Genomic DNA, 23,390 nt, shown 5'->3' on the forward strand with positions numbered 1-23,390 from the left:
GTTATAGCTAACATTTTCATGGAGAAATTTGAGACTGACGCCATCCAGACTGCCACTCTGCGCCCAACCTTATGGAAGAGGTACGTGGATGACACTTTTGTCATCTGGCCACATGGCCGGCCTGCTCTAGACCAATTCTTCGACCACATCAATTCCATACACCCAGCCATCAGATTTACCATGGAAGTCGAAATAGATGGCAAGATACCTTTTTTGGATGTCCTAATTAAAAAGAGACCTGATGGTTCAATGAGCCACTCTGTCTACAGGAAAGCTACCCATACGGATGCTTATCTGAAACCGGATTCCCACCACCATCCATCACAGAAGAATTCTCTCATCAAGACTCTGTATCATAGAGCCCAATGCATATCCGACCAGGAACACATAAGCAGTGAACTCAAGCACGTACACCAAGCTCTTAGGGCTAATGGTTACTCCGACTATACAATCCGCAAAGCTATCACTCAAACCATGAAGAAGAACCCTCTTGAGGAGCCTTTCAAAACCATCACTTTACCCTACATTGCTGGGATCACAAAAAAGATCTCCAAAATCTTGAATAAACACAAGATCCAGGTCCGTTTCAACACATTACATAAAATCCGTGATCTGGTTCCGTCTGTAAAAGATGTGATTCCGGACATACAATACCCTGGTGTCTACAAACTGAGTTGCCTCTGTGGTAGTAGTTACATTGGAGAAACCAAACGCCATATCTCGGACCGCATTCGTGAACATAAAGCAGACCTTAAACACGGTAGGACCAACACCTCGGCCGTAGCAGATCATTGTTCTAATTCAGTAGGCTCACATGCCATTGACTTTTCCAAGACGGAGGTTCTTTGTAAGCCATCTGGCTTCCATGAGAGATTCGTTCATGAGGCTATCCACATATACAAGCACAGAGACAATTTCAACCGAGAAGATGGATTCTATCTTAGCAATCATTGGAAAGATTTGATAAATCATTTCAGTTCTTGATTGATTGTTCACGCTTACAGTGGCTTTCAGACAGCATACATAAAAACAAATTTCGTCTCCCCCCTCCTCTTTTCAAAAAATAGATGGACTAGTCCTGGGCAAACTGCCAATCGCTGCGCGTGACGCAAACGTTATTTTTTTATATGTAAATAAATATGCCGTTTTCAAAATAAATTTATGCAAACCGACACACCTGATGATGACCGTTTGAGTTATGGTCGAAACGTCGTGAGAATTTTTTATTGTTTTATATATATTTTGTTATTTTGTTGTTTCTCTTCAACGTGACTTTACCGAAAAAACTAAGAATATGAATTACTGCAGTCACGAAAGCTTTAAATCAAAATTTAATCGCCTCTACGGGGAGGGTTTTCACATAACTTTAAGATCCTTCAACAAACTCCGGGACAAGAAAGCTCAGCTGATCGAGTCTCTCACCTTCCTGAAGAGATGCCGCGACTCTGGGGTAATACCAATCGCATTTACACTCACCTCTGCTACTGTAACTTCTTCTAATGCGAAACGAATTCTTTTCAAAACTAGCTTAGCTCTTATCTCAGAAAAAATCAGACTTATACGCACAGAACTAGATCAGTTAGACAAGACACTCTACAAATCACACTTATCATTGACGGCAATAATGTCCACATCGGATTGGGAACATGTAGACAATATGACTGCCTCTTCAGCTGCTACTATGTCGACCAAATGTAAGGAAAACCTGATTTCCAAATTTAACCTCCTCTTCAACAAAAGACCGGACCCACACACCAAAAAGTTAGACGTTAATAAAGTCGTAATTAATCGCAGTAACAGTTCTATTTCCGATGGTCTGAAATCCGTTTTAGCTAAAGGTCTAAACTTTGCAGTCACACCTAAACACATACCAGTTAATGATATAATTGCCCAAGTAGACGTTGCTCTCAGGGGCCTGGGTCACATCGCTGCAGACGTAGCAAGATCTGAAATCGCTGCAACCCTCAAAAACGCTAAGATGCCAGCTAGCAACCTCAGCAAAGATGAGCGTTTTGAATTATATAAATTAAAAAAGAGGAATGATATTGTAGTTCTCTCAGCTGACAAAGGCAATGCTACTGTCATCATGGATAAAATAGAATACAACAACAAAATTAAAGAATTACTCGACGATGGTAGTTATACAAAAATAAAAAGAGATCCCACCAACAGCCTCGTCACACAAACCAACAAAATAATTTCTGATTCAACCGCATTAATTGATCAATCTAAACAGTTTTCGTTGAAACCTTCTGCTGCCAGGCCACCAAGATTATACGGCTTACCAAAAATACATAAAGTTGATACACCTCTTCGTCCCATAGTCTCTACTATCAGCTCCCCCACCTACAAACTAGCTCGTTTTTTGTCTGAAATCCTGCGTCCTTTCACTGGAAAGACCACCTCTGCGGTACAAAATTCTACTCACCTGGTATCAACAATCAAGGGTATTTCCCTGTCCCCAGACGACCTGCTTGTCAGTTTTGATGTAGTTTCCTTATTCACCAAGGTTCCTGTACCTGACACCATTGCAATCATTGAAGACTTGGTTCATCAAGGACTAAACACTGAGGTACCCCCCCTGGTGAGACACTGTTTAACCAATACATACTTCACTTGGAATGGAACTTTCTACAAACAAACTGAGGGCACCCCAATGGGCTCCCCCCTTTCTCCAGTTATAGCTAACATTTTCATGGAGAAATTTGAGACTGACGCCATCCAGACTGCCACTCTGCGCCCAACCTTATGGAAGAGGTACGTGGATGACACTTTTGTCATCTGGCCACATGGCCGGCCTGCTCTAGACCAATTCTTCGACCACATCAATTCCATACACCCAGCCATCAGATTTACCATGGAAGTCGAAATAGATGGCAAGATACCTTTTTTGGATGTCCTAATTAAAAAGAGACCTGATGGTTCAATGAGCCACTCTGTCTACAGGAAAGCTACCCATACGGATGCTTATCTGAAACCGGATTCCCACCACCATCCATCACAGAAGAATTCTCTCATCAAGACTCTGTATCATAGAGCCCAATGCATATCCGACCAGGAACACATAAGCAGTGAACTCAAGCACGTACACCAAGCTCTTAGGGCTAATGGTTACTCCGACTATACAATCCGCAAAGCTATCACTCAAACCATGAAGAAGAACCCTCTTGAGGAGCCTTTCAAAACCATCACTTTACCCTACATTGCTGGGATCACAAAAAAGATCTCCAAAATCTTGAATAAACACAAGATCCAGGTCCGTTTCAACACATTACATAAAATCCGTGATCTGGTTCCGTCTGTAAAAGATGTGATTCCGGACATACAATACCCTGGTGTCTACAAACTGAGTTGCCTCTGTGGTAGTAGTTACATTGGAGAAACCAAACGCCATATCTCGGACCGCATTCGTGAACATAAAGCAGACCTTAAACACGGTAGGACCAACACCTCGGCCGTAGCAGATCATTGTTCTAATTCAGTAGGCTCACATGCCATTGACTTTTCCAAGACGGAGGTTCTTTGTAAGCCATCTGGCTTCCATGAGAGATTCGTTCATGAGGCTATCCACATATACAAGCACAGAGACAATTTCAACCGAGAAGATGGATTCTATCTTAGCAATCATTGGAAAGATTTGATAAATCATTTCAGTTCTTGATTGATTGTTCACGCTTACAGTGGCTTTCAGACAGCATACATAAAAACAAATTTCGTCTCCCCCCTCCTCTTTTCAAAAAATAGATGGACTAGTCCTGGGCAAACTGCCAATCGCTGCGCGTGACGCAAACGTTATTTTTTTAAATATATAAATAAATATGCCGTTTTCAAAATAAATTTATGCAAACCGACACACCTGATGATGACCGTTTGAGTTATGGTCGAAACGTCGTGAGAATTTTTTATTGTTTTATATATATTTTGTTATTTTGTTGTTTCTCTTCAACGTGACTTTACCGAAAAAACTAAGAATATGAATTACTGCAGTCACGAAAGCTTTAAATCAAAATTTAATCGCCTCTACGGGGAGGGTTTTCACATAACTTTAAGATCCTTCAACAAACTCCGGGACAAGAAAGCTCAGCTGATCGAGTCTCTCACCTTCCTGAAGAGATGCCGCGACTCTGGGGTAATACCAATCGCATTTACACTCACCTCTGCTACTGTAACTTCTTCTAATGCGAAACGAATTCTTTTCAAAACTAGCTTAGCTCTTATCTCAGAAAAAATCAGACTTATACGCACAGAACTAGATCAGTTAGACAAGACACTCTACAAATCACACTTATCATTGACGGCAATAATGTCCACATCGGATTGGGAACATGTAGACAATATGACTGCCTCTTCAGCTGCTACTATGTCGACCAAATGTAAGGAAAACCTGATTTCCAAATTTAACCTCCTCTTCAACAAAAGACCGGACCCACACACCAAAAAGTTAGACGTTAATAAAGTCGTAATTAATCGCAGTAACAGTTCTATTTCCGATGGTCTGAAATCCGTTTTAGCTAAAGGTCTAAACTTTGCAGTCACACCTAAACACATACCAGTTAATGATATAATTGCCCAAGTAGACGTTGCTCTCAGGGGCCTGGGTCACATCGCTGCAGACGTAGCAAGATCTGAAATCGCTGCAACCCTCAAAAACGCTAAGATGCCAGCTAGCAACCTCAGCAAAGATGAGCGTTTTGAATTATATAAATTAAAAAAGAGGAATGATATTGTAGTTCTCTCAGCTGACAAAGGCAATGCTACTGTCATCATGGATAAAATAGAATACAACAACAAAATTAAAGAATTACTCGACGATGGTAGTTATACAAAAATAAAAAGAGATCCCACCAACAGCCTCGTCACACAAACCAACAAAATAATTTCTGATTCAACCGCATTAATTGATCAATCTAAACAGTTTTCGTTGAAACCTTCTGCTGCCAGGCCACCAAGATTATACGGCTTACCAAAAATACATAAAGTTGATACACCTCTTCGTCCCATAGTCTCTACTATCAGCTCCCCCACCTACAAACTAGCTCGTTTTTTGTCTGAAATCCTGCGTCCTTTCACTGGAAAGACCACCTCTGCGGTACAAAATTCTACTCACCTGGTATCAACAATCAAGGGTATTTCCCTGTCCCCAGACGACCTGCTTGTCAGTTTTGATGTAGTTTCCTTATTCACCAAGGTTCCTGTACCTGACACCATTGCAATCATTGAAGACTTGGTTCATCAAGGACTAAACACTGAGGTACCCCCCCTGGTGAGACACTGTTTAACCAATACATACTTCACTTGGAATGGAACTTTCTACAAACAAACTGAGGGCACCCCAATGGGCTCCCCCCTTTCTCCAGTTATAGCTAACATTTTCATGGAGAAATTTGAGACTGACGCCATCCAGACTGCCACTCTGCGCCCAACCTTATGGAAGAGGTACGTGGATGACACTTTTGTCATCTGGCCACATGGCCGGCCTGCTCTAGACCAATTCTTCGACCACATCAATTCCATACACCCAGCCATCAGATTTACCATGGAAGTCGAAATAGATGGCAAGATACCTTTTTTGGATGTCCTAATTAAAAAGAGACCTGATGGTTCAATGAGCCACTCTGTCTACAGGAAAGCTACCCATACGGATGCTTATCTGAAACCGGATTCCCACCACCATCCATCACAGAAGAATTCTCTCATCAAGACTCTGTATCATAGAGCCCAATGCATATCCGACCAGGAACACATAAGCAGTGAACTCAAGCACGTACACCAAGCTCTTAGGGCTAATGGTTACTCCGACTATACAATCCGCAAAGCTATCACTCAAACCATGAAGAAGAACCCTCTTGAGGAGCCTTTCAAAACCATCACTTTACCCTACATTGCTGGGATCACAAAAAAGATCTCCAAAATCTTGAATAAACACAAGATCCAGGTCCGTTTCAACACATTACATAAAATCCGTGATCTGGTTCCGTCTGTAAAAGATGTGATTCCGGACATACAATACCCTGGTGTCTACAAACTGAGTTGCCTCTGTGGTAGTAGTTACATTGGAGAAACCAAACGCCATATCTCGGACCGCATTCGTGAACATAAAGCAGACCTTAAACACGGTAGGACCAACACCTCGGCCGTAGCAGATCATTGTTCTAATTCAGTAGGCTCACATGCCATTGACTTTTCCAAGACGGAGGTTCTTTGTAAGCCATCTGGCTTCCATGAGAGATTCGTTCATGAGGCTATCCACATATACAAGCACAGAGACAATTTCAACCGAGAAGATGGATTCTATCTTAGCAATCATTGGAAAGATTTGATAAATCATTTCAGTTCTTGATTGATTGTTCACGCTTACAGTGGCTTTCAGACAGCATACATAAAAACAAATTTCGTCTCCCCCCTCCTCTTTTCAAAAAATAGATGGACTAGTCCTGGGCAAACTGCCAATCGCTGCGCGTGACACAAACGTTATGTTTTTTTAATATATAAATAAATATGCCGTTTTCAAAATAAATTTATGCAAACCGACACACCTGATGATGACCGTTTGAGTTATGGTCGAAACGTCGTGAGAATTTTTTATTGTTTTATATATATTTTGTTGTTTCTCTTCAACGTGACTTTACCGAAAAAACTAAGAATATGAATTACTGCAGTCACGAAAGCTTTAAATCAAAACTATCTGGTAATTGAGTTTGACTTCTATAGAAAAGTTAAGGAGACTTGTTTTTCCATCACAACATTAAATGCCCCTATGGGTGCCAAGTTCAAATCCTGTGCGCTATTTATTTCTAGAAATTGATCATGTATGTATTTGTTTTGTTTGGTAACATAAATGTATTCATTTCCCAATGCGACCTATTTTGAGATTTTCCAATTCAGATGCAATATCCATATTTATACTTGTGAAGTAAACAAGGTGATTGCAACTATTCATGTGGAGAACGATGGATTTATAGTTTTTCACCTTCAGGATTCAGCCAAATAACTTCTGATTTAAACGTATGACCAAACTTAATGCGGTATTATTTCTCACCATCACATTTCGTATAGCTGCTAAATTTGTTTGATAATCGCCGATCAGTGACATAAAAATGGCTTCTCTAGATTTTACTCAAAAAAGAGCAAATCGACCAGGATGGGATTCGAACCCATGCGTGCAGAGCACAATGGATTAGCAGTCCATCGCCTTAACCACTCGGCCACCTTATCACATGTTGCCATGATTTATAACTAATGTCAAAAATAAATGTATTCTTTTAATGCATCAACAATTTATCGGAGTTTCTAGGAATTTGCCAGTAGGATTGGAAACTTGAGAAATAATGTACAGGAATAAGGCGCCATGGCTTAGTTGGTAAAGCGCCTGTCTAGTAAACAGGAGATCCTGGGTTCAAATCCCAGTGGTGCCTCATTGCGATATTTTATGCAATGATTCTGCATGAGTGCATCACGGGTTAATAATCCAAGTAACTATCTCGTAATTGAGTTTGACTTCTATAGAAAAGTTAAGGAGACTTGTTTTTCCATCACAACATTAAATGCCCCTATGGGTGCCAAGTTCAAATCCTGTGCGCTATTTATTTCTAGAAATTGATCATGTATGTATTTGTTTTGTTTGGTAACATAAATGTATTCATTTCCCAATGCGACCTATTTTGAGATTTTCCAATTCAGATGCAATATCCATATTTATACTTGTGAAGTAAACAAGGTGATTGCAACTATTCATGTGGAGAACGATCGATTTATAGTTTTTCACCTGGAGGATTCAGCCAAATCACTTCTGATTTAAACGTATACCCAAACTTAATGCGGTATTATTTCTCATCATCACATTTCGTATAGCTGCTAAATTTGTTTGATAATCGCCGATCAGTGACATAAAAATGGCTTCTCTAGATTTTACTCAAAAAAGAGCAAATCGACAAGGATGAGATTCGAACCCATGCGAGCAGAGCACAATGGATCAGCAGTCCATCGCCTTAACCACTCGGCCACCTTATCACATGTTGCCATAATTTACAACTAATGCCAAAAATAAATGTATTCTTTAAATGCATCAACATTTTTATCGGAGTTTCTAGGAATTTGCCAGTAGGATTGGAAACTTGAGAAATAACGTACAGGAATATGGCGCCATGGCTTAGTTGGTAAAGCGCCTGTCTAGTAAACAGGAGATCCTGGGTTCAACTCCCAGTGGTGCCTCATTGATATATTTTATGCAATGATTCTGCATGAGTGCATCACGGGTTAATAATCCAAGTAACTATCTGGTAATTGAGTTTGACTTCTATAGAAAAGTTAAGGAGACTTGTTTTTCCATCACAACATTAAATGCCCCTATGGGTGCCAAGTTCAAATCCTGTGCGCTATTTATTTCAAAAAATTGATCATGTATGTATTTGTTTTGTTTCGTAACATAAATGTATTCATTTCCCAATGCGACCTATTTTGAGATTTTCCAATTCAGATGCAATATCCATGTTTATACTTGTGAAGTAAACATGGTGATTGCAACTATTCATGTGGAGAACGATGGATTTATAGTTTTTCACCTTCAGGATTCAGCCAAATAACTTCTGATTTAAACGTATGACCAAACTTAATGCGGTATTATTTCTCATCATCACATTTCGTATAGCTGCTAAATTTGTTTGATAATCGCCGATCAGTGACATAAAAATGGCTTCTCTAGATTTTACTCAAAAAAGAGCCAATCGACAAGGATGGGATTCGAACCCATGCGTGCAGAGCACAATGGATTAGCAGTCCATCGCCTGAACCACGCGGCCACCTTTTCACATGTTGCCATGATTCATAACTCATCTTAAAAATATATTCGTTCTACGCATCACATTTCTTTATAGCATCAACATTTTTTCGGAGTTTCTATGAATTCGCCAGTAGGATTGGAAACCTGAGAAATAACATGCAGGAATATGGTGCCATGGCTTAGTTGGTAAAGCGCCTGTCCAGTAAACAGGAGATCCTGGGTTTAAATGCCACTGGTGCCTCATTTAGAGATTTTATGCTTTGATTCTGCGTGAGTGCATCACGGGTTAATAATCCAAGTAACTATCTGGTAATTGAGTTTGACTTCTATAGAAAAGTTAAGGAGACTTGTTTTTCCATCACAACATTAAATGCCCCTATGGGTGCCAAGTTCAAATCCTGTGCGCTATTTATTTCTAGAAATTGATCATGTATGTATTTGTTTTGTTTGGTAACATAAATGTATTCATTTCCCAATGCGACCTATTTTGAGATTTTCCAATTCAGATGCAATATCCATATTTATACTTGTGAAGTAAACAAGGTGATTGCAACTATTCATGTGGAGAACGATCGATTTATAGTTTTTCACCTTGAGGATTCAGCCAAATCACTTCTGATTTAAACGTATGACCAATCTTAATGCGGTATTATTTCTCATCATCACATTTTGCATAGATGCTCAATTTGTTTATACAATCGCCGATCAGTGACATAAAAATGGTTTCTCTCTAGATTTCACTCTAAGAAAAACAAATCGACAAGGATGGGATTCGAACCCATGCGTGCAGAGCACAATGGATTAGCAGTCCATCGCTTAACCACTCGGCCACCTTATCACATGTTGCAATGATTCATAACTAATTTCAAAAATAAATGTATTCTTTTAATGCATCAACATTTTCATCGGAGTTTCTATGAATTTGCCAGAAGGATTGGAAACTTGAGAAAACGTCAACAGGTGTATGGCGCCATGGCATAGTTGGTAAAGCGCCGGTCTAGTAAACAGGAGATCCTGGGTTCAACTCCCAGTGGGGCCTCATAGAGATATTTTATGCAATGATTCTGCATGAGTGCATAACGGGTTAATAATCCAAGTAACTATCTGGTAATTGAGTTTGACTTCTATAGAGAAGTTAAGGATACTTGTTTTTCCATCACAACATTAAATGCCCCTATAGGTGCCAAGTTCAAATCCTGTCCTTTATTTATTTTTCGAAATTGAAATTGTAAGTATTTGTTTTGTTTGGTAACATAAATGTATCCATTTCCCAATGCGACCGTATTTTGAGATTTTCCAATTCAGATGCAATATCCATATTTATACTTGTGAAGTAAACAAGGTGATTGTAAACTGTTCATGTGGAGAACGATGGATTTCTAGTTTTTCAACTTCAGGAATCAGCCAAATCACCTCTGATTTAAACGTATGACCAATCTTAATGCGGTATTATTTCTCATCATCACATTTTGCATAGATGCTCAATTTGTTTATACAATCGCCGATCAGTGACATAAAAATGGTTTCTCTCTAGATTTCACTCTAAGAAAAACAAATCGACAAGGATGGGATTCGAACCCATGCGTGCAGAGCACAATGGATTAGCAGTCCATCGCCTTAACCACTCGGCCACCTTATCACATGTTGCAATGATTCATAACTAATTTCAAAAATAAATGTATTCTTTTAATGCATCAACATTTTCATCGGAGTTTCTATGAATTTGCCAGAAGGATTGGAAACTTGAGAAAACGTCAACAGGTGTATGGCGCCATGGCATAGTTGGTAAAGCGCCGGTCTAGTAAACAGGAGATCCTGGGTTCAACTCCCAGTGGGGCCTCATAGAGATATTTTATGCAATGATTCTGCATGAGTGCATAACGGGTTAATAATCCAAGTAACTATCTGGTAATTGAGTTTGACTTCTATAGAGAAGTTAAGGATACTTGTTTTTCCATCACAACATTAAATGCCCCTATAGGTGCCAAGTTCAAATCCTGTCCTTTATTTATTTTTAGAAATTGAAATTGTAAGTATTTGTTTTGTTTGGTAACATAAATGTATCCATTTCCCAATGCGACCGTATTTTGAGATTTTCCAATTCAGATGCAATATCCATATTTATACTTGTGAAGTAAACAAGGTGATTGTAAACTGTTCATGTGGAGAACGATGGATTTCTAGTTTTTCAACTTCAGGAATCAGCCAAATCACCTCTGATTTAAACGTATGACCAATCTTAATGCGGTATTATTTCTCATCATCACATTTTGCATAGCTGCTCAATTTGTTTATACAATCGCCGATCAGTGACATAAAAATGGTTTCTCTCTAGATTTCACTCTAAGAAAAACAAATCGACAAGGATGGGATTCGAACCCATGCGTGCAGAGCACAATGGATTAGCAGTCCATCGCCTTAACCACTCGGCCACCTTATCACATGTTGCAAAGATTCATAACTAATTTCAAAAATAAATGTATTCTTTTAATGCATCAACATTTTTATCGGAGTTTCTAGGAATTTGCCAGTAAGATTGTAAACTTGAGAAAACGCGAACAGGAATATGGCGCCATGGCTTAGATGGTAAAGTGCCTGTCTAGTAAACAGGAGATCCAGGGTTCAACTCCCAGTGGTGCCTCATTGAGATATTTTAAGCTCTGATTCTGCATGAGTGCATCACGGGTTAATAATCCAAGTAACTATCTGGTAATTGAGTTTGACTTCTATAGAAAGGTTAAGGATACTTGTTTTTCCATCAAAACGTTTAAATGCCACTATGGGTGCCAAGTTCAAATCCTGTGCACTATTTATTTCTAGAAATTGATCATGTATGTATTTGTTTTGTTTGGTAACATAAATGTATTCATTTCCCAATGCGACCTATTTTGAGATTTTCCAATTCAGATGCAATATCCATATTTATACTTGTGAAGTAAACAAGGTGATTGCAACTATTCATGTGGAGAACGATCGATTTATAGTTTTTCACCTTGAGGATTCAGCCAAATCACTTCTGATTTAAACGTATACCCAAAATTAATGCGGTATTATTTCTCATCATCACATTTCGTATAGCTGCTAAATTTGTTTGATAATCGCCGATCAGTGACATAAAAATGGCTTCTCTAGATTTTACTCAAAAATGAGCAAATCGACAAGGATGAGATTCGAACCCATGCGAGCAAAGCACAATGGATTAGCAGTCCATCGCCTTAACCACTCGGCCACCTTATCACATTTTGCCATGATTTATAACTAATGTCAAAAATAAATGTATTCTTTTAATGCATCAACATTTTCATCGGAGTTTCTAGGAATTTGCCAGTAGGATTGGAAACTTGAGAAATAACGTACAGGAATATGGCGCCATGGCTTAGTTGGTAAAGTGCCTGTCTAGTAAACAGGAGATCCTGGGTTCAAATCCCAGTGGTGCCTCATTGCGATATTTTATGCAATGATTCTGCATGAGTGCATCACGGGTTAATAATCCAAGTAACTATCTGGTAATTGAGTTTGACTTCTATAGAAAAGTTAAGGAGACTTGTTTTTCCATCACAACATTAAATGCCCCTATGGGTGCCAAGTTCAAATCCTGTGCGCTATTTATTTCTAGAAATTGATCATGTATGTATTTGTTTTGTTTGGTAACATAAATGTATTCATTTCCCAATGCGACCTATTTTGAGATTTTCCAATTCAGATGCAATATCCATATTTATACTTGTGAAGTAAACAAGGTGATTGCAACTATTCATGTGGAGAACGATCGATTTATAGTTTTTCACCTTCAGGATTCAGCCAAATAAATTCTGATTTAAATGTATGACCAATCCTAATGCGGTATTATACTGGTAGGAACGAAGTTTTAAACTGAGTGTACCAGCCTGCAATAGATTAATGTGTCCGTCCGTCCTTCCGTCCCCTTTCAATACTTTAACGAAGTGAAATCTCATGCTGTTGGGGTGTAAAATTAAAATTGCGCAAAATTCCAATGTTCCTACCAGCCCACCCTGCAGGGACCTGTTTTATCATCTTCACATATCATATAGCTGCTAAATTTGTTAGATAATCGCCGAATAGTGACATAAAAATGGCATCTCTAGATTTCACTCGAAAAAGAGAAAATGGACAAAGATGGGATTCGAACCCATTCATGCAGAGCACAATGGATTGGCAGTCCATCGCCTGAACCACACGGCCACCTTATCACATTTTGCAATGCTGCATAACTAATCTCAAAAAATATATTCGTTCTAGGCATCACCTTTCTTTAATGCATCAACATTTTTATCGGAGTTTCTATTAATTTGCCAGTAGGATTGGAAACCTGAGAAATAAGATGCAGGATTATGGCGCCATGGCTTAGTTGGTAAAGCGCCTGTCCAGTAAACAGGAGATCCTGGGTTTAAATGCCATTGGTGCCTCATTTAGAGATTGTATGCTTTGATTCTGCGTGAGTGCATCACGGGTTAATAATCCAAGTAACACTCTGGAAATGGAGTTGACTTTTGTAGAAAAGTTTAGGAGACTTTTTTAGACATCACAACATTAAATGCCCCAATGGGTGTCAAGTTCAAATCCTGTAAATCATTTATTTATAGAAATTGAAAATGCAAGTATTTGTTTTGTTTGTTAAACGTTTGCATTTCCCAATGCGACTGTATTTTGAGATTTCCCAATAAAGATGCAACATCCATAAAAATAAACTTGTGAAGTAAACAAGGCGATTGCAACTATTCATGTGGAGAACAGTGGATTAATAGTATTTCACCTTCAGAATTCAGCCAACTCACATCTGATTTAATCGTATGACTATTCTCAATGCGGTATTATTTCTTATCATCACATTTCTTAAAGCTGCTCAATTTGTTAGATAATCGCCGAACAATGACGTTAAAAAAGTGGCTTCTCTAGATTTCACTCTAAAAAGAGCAAATCGACAAGGATGGGATTCCAACCCATGCATGCAGAGCACAATGGATTAGCAGTCCATCGCCTTAACCACTCGGGCACCTTATCACATGGTGCCATGATTCGTAACTAATCTAAAAAATATATTCGTTCTACGCATCACATTTCTTCTTTTTATTTGCCAGTAGGATTGGAAACTTGAGAAAACGTGAACAGGTGTATGGCGCCATGGCTTAGTTGGTAAAGCGCCTGTCTAGTAAACAGGAGACCCTGGGTTCAACTCCCAGTGGTGTCTCATTGAGATCTTTTATGCAATGATTCTGCATGAGTGCATCACGGGTTAATAATCCAAGTAACTATCTGGTAATTGAGTTTGACTTCTATAGAGAAGTTAAGGATACTTGTTTTACCATCACAACATTAAATGCGCCTATGGGTGCCAAGTTCAAATCCTGTGCGCTATTTATTTCTAGAAATTGATCATGTATGTATTTGTTTTGTTTGGTAACATAAATGTATTCATTTCCCAATGCAACCTATTTTGAGATTTTCCAATTCAGATGCAATATCCATATTTATACTTGTGAAGTAAACAAGGTGATTGCAACTATTCATGTGGAGAACGATGGATTTATAGTTTTTCACCTTCAGGATTCAGCCAAATCACTTCTGATTGAAACGTATGCCCAAACTTAATGCGGTATTATTTCTCATCATCACATTTCGTATAGCTGCTAAATTTGTTTGATAATCGCCGATCAGTGACATAAAAATGGCTTCTCTAGATTTTACTCAAAAAAGAGCAAATCGACATGGTTGAGATTCGAACCCATATGCGTGCAGAGCACAATGGATTAGCAGTCCATCGCCTTAACCACTCGGCCACCTTATCACATGTTGCCATGATTTATAACTAATGTCAAAAATAAATGTATTCTTCAAATGCATCAACATTTTTATCGGAGTTTCTAGGAATTTGCCAGTAGGATTGGAAACTTGAGAAATAACGTACAGGAATATGGCGCCATGGCTTAGTTGGTAAAGCGCCTGTCTAGTAAACAGGAGATCCTGGGTTCAAATCCCAGTGGTGCCTCATTGAGATATTTTATGCAATGATTCTGCATGAGTGCATCACGGGTTAATAATCCAAGTAACTATCTGGTAATTGAGTTTGACTTCTATAGAAAAGTTAAGGAGACTTGTTTTTCCATCACAACATTAAGTGCCCCTATGGGTGCCAAGTTCAAATCCTGTGCGCTACTTATTTCTAGAAATTGATCATGTATGTATTTGTTTTGTTTGGTAACATAAATGTATTCATTTCCCAATGCGACCTATTTTGAGATTTTCTAATTCAGATGCAATATCCATGTTTATACTTGTGAAGTAAACAAGGTGATTGCAACTATTCATGTGGAGAACGATGGATTTATAGTTTTTCACCTTGTGGATTCATCCAAATCACTTCTGATTTAAACGTATGACCAAACTTAATGCGGTATTATTTCTCATCATCACATTTCGTATAGCTGCTAAATTTGTTTGATAATCGCCGATCAGTGACATAAAAATGGCTTCTCTATATTTTACTCAAAGAAGAGCAAATCGACAAGGCTGGAATTCGAACCCATGCGTGCAGAGCACAATGGATTAGCAGTCCATCGCCTTAACCACTCGGCCACCTTATCACGTGTTGCCATGATTTATAACTAATGTCAAAAATAAATGTATTCTTTAAATGCATCAACATTTTAATCGGAGTTTCTAGGAATTTGCCAGTAGGATTGGAAACTTGAGAAATAACGTACAGGAATATGGTGCCATGGCTTAGTTGGTAAAGCGCCTGTCTAGTAAACAGGAGATCCTGGGTTCAACTCCCAGTGGTGCCTCATTGAGATATTTTATGCAATGATTCTGCATGAGTGCATCACGGGTTAATAATCCAAATAACTATCTGGTAATTGAGTTTGACATATATAGAAAAGTTAAGGATGCTTGTTTTTCCATCATAACATTAAATGACGCTATGGGTGCCAAGTTCAAATCCTGTGCTTTATTTATTTTGAGAAATTGAAAATGTAAGTATTTGTTTTGTTTTGGTAACATTAATGTATATATTTCCCAATGCGATCGTATTTTGAGATTTTCCGATTCAGATGCAATATCCATATTTATACTTGTGAAGTAAACAAGGTGATTGTAAACTGTTCATGTGGAGAACGATGGATTTATAGTTTTTCAACTTCAGGAATCAGCCAAATCACCTCTGATTTAAACGTATGACCAATCTTAATACGGTATTATTTCTCATCATCACATTTCGTATAGCTGCTCAATTTGTTTATACAATCGCCGACCAGTGACATAAAAATGGTTTCTCTCTAGATTTCACTCTAAGAAAAACAAACCGACAAGGATGGGATTCGAACCCATGCGTGCAGAGCACAATGGATTAGCAGTCCATTGCCTTTTCCACTCGGCCACCTTATCACATTTTGCCATGATTCATAACTAATTTCAAAAATAAATGTATTCTTTTAATGCATCAACATTTTCATCGGAGTTTCTATGAATTTGCCAGTAGGATTGGAAACTTGAGAAATAACGTACAGGAATATGGCGCCATGGCTTAGTTGGTAAAGCGCCTGTCTAGTAAACAGGAGATCCTGGGTTCGAATCCCAGTGGTGCCTCATTGAGATATTTTATGCAATGATTCTGCATGAGTGCATCACGGGTTAATAATCCAAGTAACTATCTGGTAATTGAGTTTGACGTCTATAGAGAAGTTAAGGATACTTGTTTTTCCATCACAACAATAAATGCCCCTATGGGTGCCAAGTTCAAATCCTGTGCTTTATTTATTTTTAGAAATTGAAATTGTAAGCATTTGTTTTGTTTGGTAACATAAATGTATCCATTTCCCAATGCGACCGTATTTTGAGATTTTCCAATTGAGATGCAATATCCATATTTATACTTGTGAAGTAAACAAGGTGATTGTAAACTGTTCATGTGGAGAACGATGGATTTATAGTTTTTCAACTTCAGGAATCAGCCAAATCACCTCTGATTTAAACGTATGACCAATCTTAATACGGTATTATTTCTCATCTTCACATTTCGTATAGCTGCTCAATTTGTTTATACAATCGCCGACCAGTGACATAAAAATGGTTTCTCTCTAGATTTCACTCTAAGAAAAACAAACCGACAAGGATGGGATTCGAACCCATGCGTGCAGAGCACAATGGATTAGCAGTCCATCGCCTTAACCACTCGGCCACCTTATCACATGTTGCCATGATTCATAACTAATTTCAAAAATAAATGTATTCTTTTAATGCATCAACATTTTCAACGGAGTTTCTATGAATTTGCCAGTAGGATTCGAAACTTGAGAAATAACGTACAGGAATATGGCGCCATGGCTTAGTTGGTAAAGCGCCTGTCTAGTAAACAGGAGATCCTGGGTTAAACTCCCAGTGGTGCCTCATTGAGATATTTTATGCAATGATTCTGCATGAGTGCATCACGGGTTAATAATCCAAATAACTATCTGGTAATTGAGTTTGACTTCTATAGAAAAGTTAAGGATGCTTGTTTTTCCATCATAACATTAAATGCCGCTATGGGTGCCAAGTTCAAATCCTGTGCTTTCTTTATTTTGAGAAATTGAAAATGTAAGTAGTTCATATTCTTAGTTTTTTCGGTAAAGTCACGTTGAATAGAAACAACAAAATAATAAAATATATATAAAACAATAAAAAATTCTCACGACGTTTCGACCATAACTCAAACGGTCATCTTCAGGTGTGTTGGTTTGCATAAGATTTGATAAACCATTTCAGTTCTTAATTGATTGTTCACGCTTACAGTGGCTTTCAGACAGCATACATTATAAAAATTTCGTCTCCCCCCTCCTCTTTTCAAAAAATATAGATGGACTAGTCCTGAACAAACTGCCAAATCGCTGCGCGTGACGCTAACGTTTTTTATAAATAAATAAATGCGCCGTTTAAAAATCAATTTATGCAAACCAACACACCTGAAGATGACCGTTTGAGTTATGGTCGAAACGTCGTGAGAATTTTTTATTGTTTTATATATCTTTTATTATTTTGTTGTTTCTCTTCAACGTGACTTTACCGAAAAAACTAAGAATATGAATTACTGCAGTCACGAAAGCTTTAAATCAAAATTTAATCGCCTCTACGGGGAGGGTTTTCACATAACTTTAAGATCCTTCAACAAACTCCGGGATAAGAAAGCTCAGCTGATCGAGTCTCTCACCTTCCTGAAGAGATGCCGCGACTCTGGGGTAATACCAATCGCATTTACACTGACCTCTGCTGCTGTAACTTCTTCTAATGCGAAACGAATTCTTTTCAAAACTAGCTTAGCTCTTATCTCAGAAAAAATCAGACTTATACGCACAGAACTAGATCAGTTAGACAAGACACTCTACACATCACACTTATCATTGACGGCAATAATGTCCACATCGGATTGGGAACATGTAGACAATATGACTGCCTCTTCAGCTGCTACTATGTCGACCAAATGTAAGGAAAACCTGATTTCCAAATTTAACCTCCTCTTCAACAAAAGACCGGACCCACACACCAAAAAGTTAGACGTTAATAAAGTCGTAATTAATCGCAGTAACAGTTCTATTTCCGATGGTCTGAAATCCGTTTTAGCTAAAGGTCTAAACTTTGCAGTCACACCTAAACACATACCAGTTAATGATATAATTGCCCAAGTAGACGTTGCTCTCAGGGGCCTGGGTCACATCGCTGCAGACGTAGCAAGATCTGAAATCGCTGCAACCCTCAAAAACGCTAAGATGCCAGCTAGCAACCTCAGCAAAGATGAGCGTTTTGAATTATATAAATTAAAAAAGAGGAATGATATTGTAGTCCTCTCAGCTGACAAAGGCAATGCTACTGTCATCATGGATAAAATAGAATACAACAACAAAATTAAAGAATTACTCGACGATGGTAGTTATACAAAAATAAAAAGAGATCCCACCAACAGCCTCGTCACACAAACCAACAAAATAATTTCTGATTCAACCACATTAATTGATCAATCTAAACAGTTTTCGTTGAAACCTTTTGCTGCCAGGCCACCAAGATTATACGGCTTACCAAAAATACATAAAGTTGATACACCTCTTCGTCCCATAGTCTCTACTATCAGCTCCCCCACCTACAAACTAGCTCGTTTTTTGTTTGAAATCCTGCGTCCTTTCAATGGAAAGACCACCTCTGCGGTACTAAATTCTACTCACCCGGTATCGACAATCAAGGGTATTTCCCTGTCCCCAGACGACCTGCTTGTCAGTTTTGATGTAGTTTCCTTATTCACCAAGGTTCCTGTACCTGACACCATTGCAATCATTGAAGACTTGGTTCATCAAGGACTAAACACTGAGGTACCCCCCCTGGTGAGACACTGTTTAACCAATACATACTTCACTTGGAATGGAACTTTCTACAAACAAACTGAGGGCACCCCAATGGGCTCCCCCCTTTCTCCAGTTATAGCTAACATTTTCATGGAGAAATTTGAGACTGACGCCATCCAGACTGCCACTCTGCGCCCAACCTTATGGAAGAGGTACGTGGATGACACTTTTGTCATCTGGCCACATGGCCGGCCTGCTCTAGACCAATTCTTCGACCACATCAATTCCATACACCCAGCCATCAGATTTACCATGGAAGTCGAAATAGATGGCAAGATACCTTTTTTGGATGTCCTAATTAAAAAGAGACCTGATGGTTCAATGAGCCACTCTGTCTACAGGAAAGCTACCCATACGGATGCTTATCTGAAACCGGATTCCCACCACCATCCATCACAGAAGAATTCTCTCATCAAGACTCTGTATCATAGAGCCCAATGCATATCCGACCAGGAACACATAAGCAGTGAACTCAAGCACGTACACCAAGCTCTTAGGGCTAATGGTTACTCCGACTATACAATCCGCAAAGCTATCACTCAAACCATGAAGAAGAACCCTCTTGAGGAGCCTTTCAAAACCATCACTTTACCCTACATTGCTGGGATCATAAAAAAGATCTCCAAAATCTTGAATAAACACAAGAACCAGGTCCGTTTCAACACATTACATAAAATCCGTGATCTGGTTCCATCTGTAAAAGATGTGATTCCGGACATACAATACCCTGGTGTCTACAAACTAAGTTGCCTCTGTGGTAGTAGTTACATTGGAGAAACCAAACGCCATGTCTCGGACCGCATTCGTGAACATAAAGCAGACCTTAAACACGGTAGGACCAACACCTCGGCCGTAGCAGATCATTGTTCTTATTCAGTAGGCTCACATGCCATTGACTTTTCCAAGACAGAGGTTCTTTGTAAGCCATCTGGCTTCCATGAGAGATTCGTTCATGAGGCTATCCACATATACAAGCACAGAGACAATTTCAACCGAGAAGATGGATTCTATCTTAGCAATCATTCGAAAGATTTGATAAACCATTTCAGTTCTTAATTGATTGTTCACGCTTACAGTGGCTTTCAGACAGCATACATTATAAAAAAATTTCGTCTCCCCCCTCCGCTTTTCAAAAAATATAGATGGACTAGTCCTGGGCAAACTGCCAAATCGCTGCGCGTGACGCTAACGTTTTTTATAAATAAAAAATGCGCCGTTTAAAAATGAATTTATGCAAACCAACACACCTGAAGATGACCGTTTGAGTTATGGTCGAAACGTCGTGAGAATTTTTTATTGTTTTATATATATTTTATTATTTTGTTGTTTCTCTTCAACGTGACTTTACCGAAAGAACTAAGATTATGAATTACTGCAGTCACGAAAGCTTTAAATCAAAATGTAAGTAGTTGTTTTGTTTTGGTAACATTAATGTATACATTTCCCAATGCGATCGTATTTTGAGATTTTCCGATTCAGATGCAATATCCATATTTATACTTGTGAAGTAAACAAGGTGATTGTAAACTGTTCATGTGGAGAACGATGGATTTATAGATTTTCACCTTCAGGAATCAGCCAAATCACCTCTGATTTAAACGTATGACCAATGTTAATGCGGTATTATTTCTCATCATCACATTTCGTTTAGCTGCTCAATTTGTTTATACAATCGCCGATCAGTGACATAAAAATGGCTTCTCTAGATTTCACTCTTAAAAGAGCAAATCAACAAGGATGGGATTCGAACCCATGCGTGCAGAGCACAATGGATTAGCAGTCCATCGCCTTAACCACTCGGCCACCTTATCACATGTTGCCATGATTTATAACTAATGTCAAAAATAAATGTATTCTTTTAATGCATCAACATTTTTATTGGAGCTTCTATGAATTTGCCAGTAGGATTGGAAACTTGAGAAAACGTGAACAGGTGTATGGCGCCATGGCTTCGTTGGAAAAGCGCCTGTCTAGTACACAGGAGATTCTGGGTTCAAATCCCAGTGGTGCCTCATTGAGATACGTTATGCAATGATTCTGCATGAGTGCAACACGGGTTAATAATCCAAGTTAACTATCTGGTAATTGAGTTTGACTTCTATATAAAAGCTAAGGATGCTTGTTTTTCCATCATAACATTAAATGCCGCTATGGGTGCCAAGTTCAAATCCTGAGCTTTATTTATTTTGAGAAATTGAAAATGTAAGTATTTGTTTTGTTTTGGTAACATTAATGTATACATTTCCCAATGCGACCGTATTTTGAGATTTTCCAATTCAGATGCAATATCCATATTTATACTTGTGAAGTAAACAAGGTGATTGTAAACTGTTCATGTGGAGAACGATGGATTTATAGTTTTTCAACTTCAGGAATCAGCCAAATCACCTGTGATTTAAACGTATGACCAATCTTAATGCGGTATTATTTCTCATCATCACATTTCGTATACCTGCTCAATTTGTTTATACAATCGCCGACCAGTGACGTAAAAATGATTTCTCTCTAGATTTCACTCTAAGAAAAACAAATCGACAAGGATGGGATTCGAACCCATGCATGCAGAGCACAATGGATTAGCAGTCCATCGCCTTAACCACTCGGCCACCTTATCACATGTTGCCATGAATCATAACTAATATCAAAAATAAATGTATTCTTTTAATGCATCAACATTTTCATCGGAGTTTCTATGAATTTGCCAGTAGGATTGGAAACTTGAGAAATAACGTACAGGAATATGGCGCCATGGCTTAGTTGGAAAAGCGCCTGTCTAGTAAACAGGAGATCCTGGGTTCAAATCCCAGTGGTGCCTCATTGAGATATTTTATGCAATGATTCTGCATGAGTGCATCACGGGTTAATAATCCAAATAACTATCTGGTAATTGAGTTTGACTTCTATAGAAAAGTTAAGGATGCTGGTTTTTCCATCATAACATTAAATGCCGCTATGGGTGCCAAGTTCAAATCCTGTGCTTTATTTATTTTGAGAAATTGAAAATGTAAGTATTTGTTTTGTTTTGGTAACATTAATGTATACATTTCCCAATGCGACCGTATTTTGAGATTTTCCAATTCAGATGCAATATCCATATTTATACTTGTGAAGTAAACAAGGTGATTGTAAACTGTTCATGTGGAGAACGATGGATTTATAGTTTTTCACCTTCAGGAATCAGCCAAATCACCTCTGATTTAAACGTATGACCAATCTTAATGCGGTATTATTTCTCATCATCACATTTCGTATAGCTGCTCAATTTGTTTATACAATCGCCGACCAGTGACGTAAAATTGATTTCTATCTAGATTTCACTCTAAGAAAAACAAATCGACAAGGATGGGATTCGAACCCATGCATGCAGAGCACAATGGATTAGCAGTCCATAGCCTTAACCACTCGGCCACCTTATCACATGTTGTCATGATTCATAACTAATTTCAAAAATAAATGTATTCTTTTAATGCATCAACATTTTCATCGGAGTTTCTATGAATTTGCCAGTAGGATTGGAAACTTGAGAAATAACGTACAGGAATATGGCGCCATGGCTTAGTTGGAAAAGCGCCTGTCTAGTAAACAGGAGATCCTGGGTTCAACTCCCAGTGGTGCCTCATTGAGATATTTTATGCAATGATTCTGCATGAGTGCATCACGGGTTAATAATCCAAATAACTATCTGGTAATTGAGTTTGACTTCTATAGAAAAGTTAAGGATGCTGGTTTTTCCATCATAACATTAAATGCCGCTATGGGTGCCAAGTTCAAATCCTGTGCTTTATTTATTTTGAGAAATTGAAAATGTAAGTATTTGTTTTGTTTTGGTAACATTAATGTATACATTTCCCAATGCGACCGTATTTTGAGATTTTCCAATTCAGATGCAATATCCATATTTATACTTGTGAAGTAAACAAGGTGATTGTAAACTGTTCATGTGGAGAACGATGGATTTATAGTTTTTCACCTTCAGGAATCAGCCAAATCACCTCTGATTTAAACGTATGACCAATCTTAATGCGGTATTATTTCTCATCATCACATTTCGTATAGCTGCTCAATTTGTTTATACAATCGCCGACCAGTGACATAAAAATGGTTTCTCTCTAGATTTCACTCTAAGAAAAACAAATCGACAAGGATGAGATTCGAACCCATGCATGCAGAGCACTGTGGATTAGCAGTCCATCGCCTTAACCACTCGGCCACCTTATCACATG

General features: G+C 38.5%; 2 protein-coding genes and 30 non-coding genes across 32 annotated transcripts in view; 15 read left to right on the forward strand and 17 right to left on the reverse strand.

Moving 5' to 3' along the window:
* The window catches only part of NUP88 (nucleoporin 88), a 153,038-nt gene that overhangs the window by 74,605 nt on the left and 55,043 nt on the right, over positions 1-23,390 (reverse strand). The gene's annotated exons all lie outside the window — the stretch shown is intronic.
* COX4I1 (cytochrome c oxidase subunit 4I1) overlaps positions 1-23,390 on the forward strand; it is a 293,476-nt gene that overhangs the window by 49,171 nt on the left and 220,915 nt on the right. The window lies entirely within an intron of this gene.
* TRNAS-GCU (transfer RNA serine (anticodon GCU)) lies at positions 7,134-7,215 on the reverse strand. The gene has a single exon. It is a non-coding gene; the product is annotated as a tRNA-Ser (tRNA).
* Positions 7,343-7,415, forward strand: TRNAT-AGU (transfer RNA threonine (anticodon AGU)). Its single transcript has one exon. It is a non-coding gene; the product is annotated as a tRNA-Thr (tRNA).
* TRNAS-GCU (transfer RNA serine (anticodon GCU)) lies at positions 7,929-8,010 on the reverse strand. The gene has a single exon. It is a non-coding gene; the product is annotated as a tRNA-Ser (tRNA).
* TRNAT-AGU (transfer RNA threonine (anticodon AGU)) lies at positions 8,139-8,211 on the forward strand. Its single transcript has one exon. It is a non-coding gene; the product is annotated as a tRNA-Thr (tRNA).
* Positions 8,725-8,806, reverse strand: TRNAS-GCU (transfer RNA serine (anticodon GCU)). The gene has a single exon. It is a non-coding gene; the product is annotated as a tRNA-Ser (tRNA).
* TRNAS-GCU (transfer RNA serine (anticodon GCU)) lies at positions 9,537-9,617 on the reverse strand. Its single transcript has one exon. It is a non-coding gene; the product is annotated as a tRNA-Ser (tRNA).
* On the forward strand, positions 9,746-9,818 carry TRNAT-AGU (transfer RNA threonine (anticodon AGU)). Its single transcript has one exon. It is a non-coding gene; the product is annotated as a tRNA-Thr (tRNA).
* Positions 10,337-10,418, reverse strand: TRNAS-GCU (transfer RNA serine (anticodon GCU)). The gene has a single exon. It is a non-coding gene; the product is annotated as a tRNA-Ser (tRNA).
* On the forward strand, positions 10,547-10,619 carry TRNAT-AGU (transfer RNA threonine (anticodon AGU)). Its single transcript has one exon. It is a non-coding gene; the product is annotated as a tRNA-Thr (tRNA).
* Positions 11,138-11,219, reverse strand: TRNAS-GCU (transfer RNA serine (anticodon GCU)). Its single transcript has one exon. It is a non-coding gene; the product is annotated as a tRNA-Ser (tRNA).
* Positions 11,348-11,420, forward strand: TRNAT-AGU (transfer RNA threonine (anticodon AGU)). The gene has a single exon. It is a non-coding gene; the product is annotated as a tRNA-Thr (tRNA).
* Positions 11,935-12,016, reverse strand: TRNAS-GCU (transfer RNA serine (anticodon GCU)). Its single transcript has one exon. It is a non-coding gene; the product is annotated as a tRNA-Ser (tRNA).
* Positions 12,145-12,217, forward strand: TRNAT-AGU (transfer RNA threonine (anticodon AGU)). The gene has a single exon. It is a non-coding gene; the product is annotated as a tRNA-Thr (tRNA).
* On the reverse strand, positions 13,720-13,801 carry TRNAS-GCU (transfer RNA serine (anticodon GCU)). The gene has a single exon. It is a non-coding gene; the product is annotated as a tRNA-Ser (tRNA).
* TRNAT-AGU (transfer RNA threonine (anticodon AGU)) lies at positions 13,916-13,988 on the forward strand. Its single transcript has one exon. It is a non-coding gene; the product is annotated as a tRNA-Thr (tRNA).
* Positions 14,502-14,585, reverse strand: TRNAS-GCU (transfer RNA serine (anticodon GCU)). Its single transcript has one exon. It is a non-coding gene; the product is annotated as a tRNA-Ser (tRNA).
* On the forward strand, positions 14,714-14,786 carry TRNAT-AGU (transfer RNA threonine (anticodon AGU)). Its single transcript has one exon. It is a non-coding gene; the product is annotated as a tRNA-Thr (tRNA).
* On the reverse strand, positions 15,300-15,381 carry TRNAS-GCU (transfer RNA serine (anticodon GCU)). Its single transcript has one exon. It is a non-coding gene; the product is annotated as a tRNA-Ser (tRNA).
* TRNAT-AGU (transfer RNA threonine (anticodon AGU)) lies at positions 15,510-15,582 on the forward strand. The gene has a single exon. It is a non-coding gene; the product is annotated as a tRNA-Thr (tRNA).
* TRNAS-GCU (transfer RNA serine (anticodon GCU)) lies at positions 16,102-16,183 on the reverse strand. Its single transcript has one exon. It is a non-coding gene; the product is annotated as a tRNA-Ser (tRNA).
* On the forward strand, positions 16,312-16,384 carry TRNAT-CGU (transfer RNA threonine (anticodon CGU)). The gene has a single exon. It is a non-coding gene; the product is annotated as a tRNA-Thr (tRNA).
* Positions 16,903-16,984, reverse strand: TRNAS-GCU (transfer RNA serine (anticodon GCU)). Its single transcript has one exon. It is a non-coding gene; the product is annotated as a tRNA-Ser (tRNA).
* TRNAT-AGU (transfer RNA threonine (anticodon AGU)) lies at positions 17,113-17,185 on the forward strand. Its single transcript has one exon. It is a non-coding gene; the product is annotated as a tRNA-Thr (tRNA).
* On the reverse strand, positions 20,897-20,978 carry TRNAS-GCU (transfer RNA serine (anticodon GCU)). The gene has a single exon. It is a non-coding gene; the product is annotated as a tRNA-Ser (tRNA).
* On the forward strand, positions 21,107-21,179 carry TRNAT-AGU (transfer RNA threonine (anticodon AGU)). Its single transcript has one exon. It is a non-coding gene; the product is annotated as a tRNA-Thr (tRNA).
* TRNAS-GCU (transfer RNA serine (anticodon GCU)) lies at positions 21,700-21,781 on the reverse strand. The gene has a single exon. It is a non-coding gene; the product is annotated as a tRNA-Ser (tRNA).
* TRNAT-AGU (transfer RNA threonine (anticodon AGU)) lies at positions 21,910-21,982 on the forward strand. The gene has a single exon. It is a non-coding gene; the product is annotated as a tRNA-Thr (tRNA).
* On the reverse strand, positions 22,502-22,583 carry TRNAS-GCU (transfer RNA serine (anticodon GCU)). The gene has a single exon. It is a non-coding gene; the product is annotated as a tRNA-Ser (tRNA).
* On the forward strand, positions 22,712-22,784 carry TRNAT-AGU (transfer RNA threonine (anticodon AGU)). Its single transcript has one exon. It is a non-coding gene; the product is annotated as a tRNA-Thr (tRNA).
* Positions 23,304-23,385, reverse strand: TRNAS-GCU (transfer RNA serine (anticodon GCU)). Its single transcript has one exon. It is a non-coding gene; the product is annotated as a tRNA-Ser (tRNA).

This window comes from Petromyzon marinus, chromosome 54, assembly GCF_048934315.1.
Source record: "Petromyzon marinus isolate PM22_M1 ecotype Great Lakes invasive population chromosome 54, UKy_Petmar_22M1.pri1.0, whole genome shotgun sequence".
Lineage (NCBI taxonomy): Eukaryota > Metazoa > Chordata > Hyperoartia > Petromyzontiformes > Petromyzontidae > Petromyzon > Petromyzon marinus.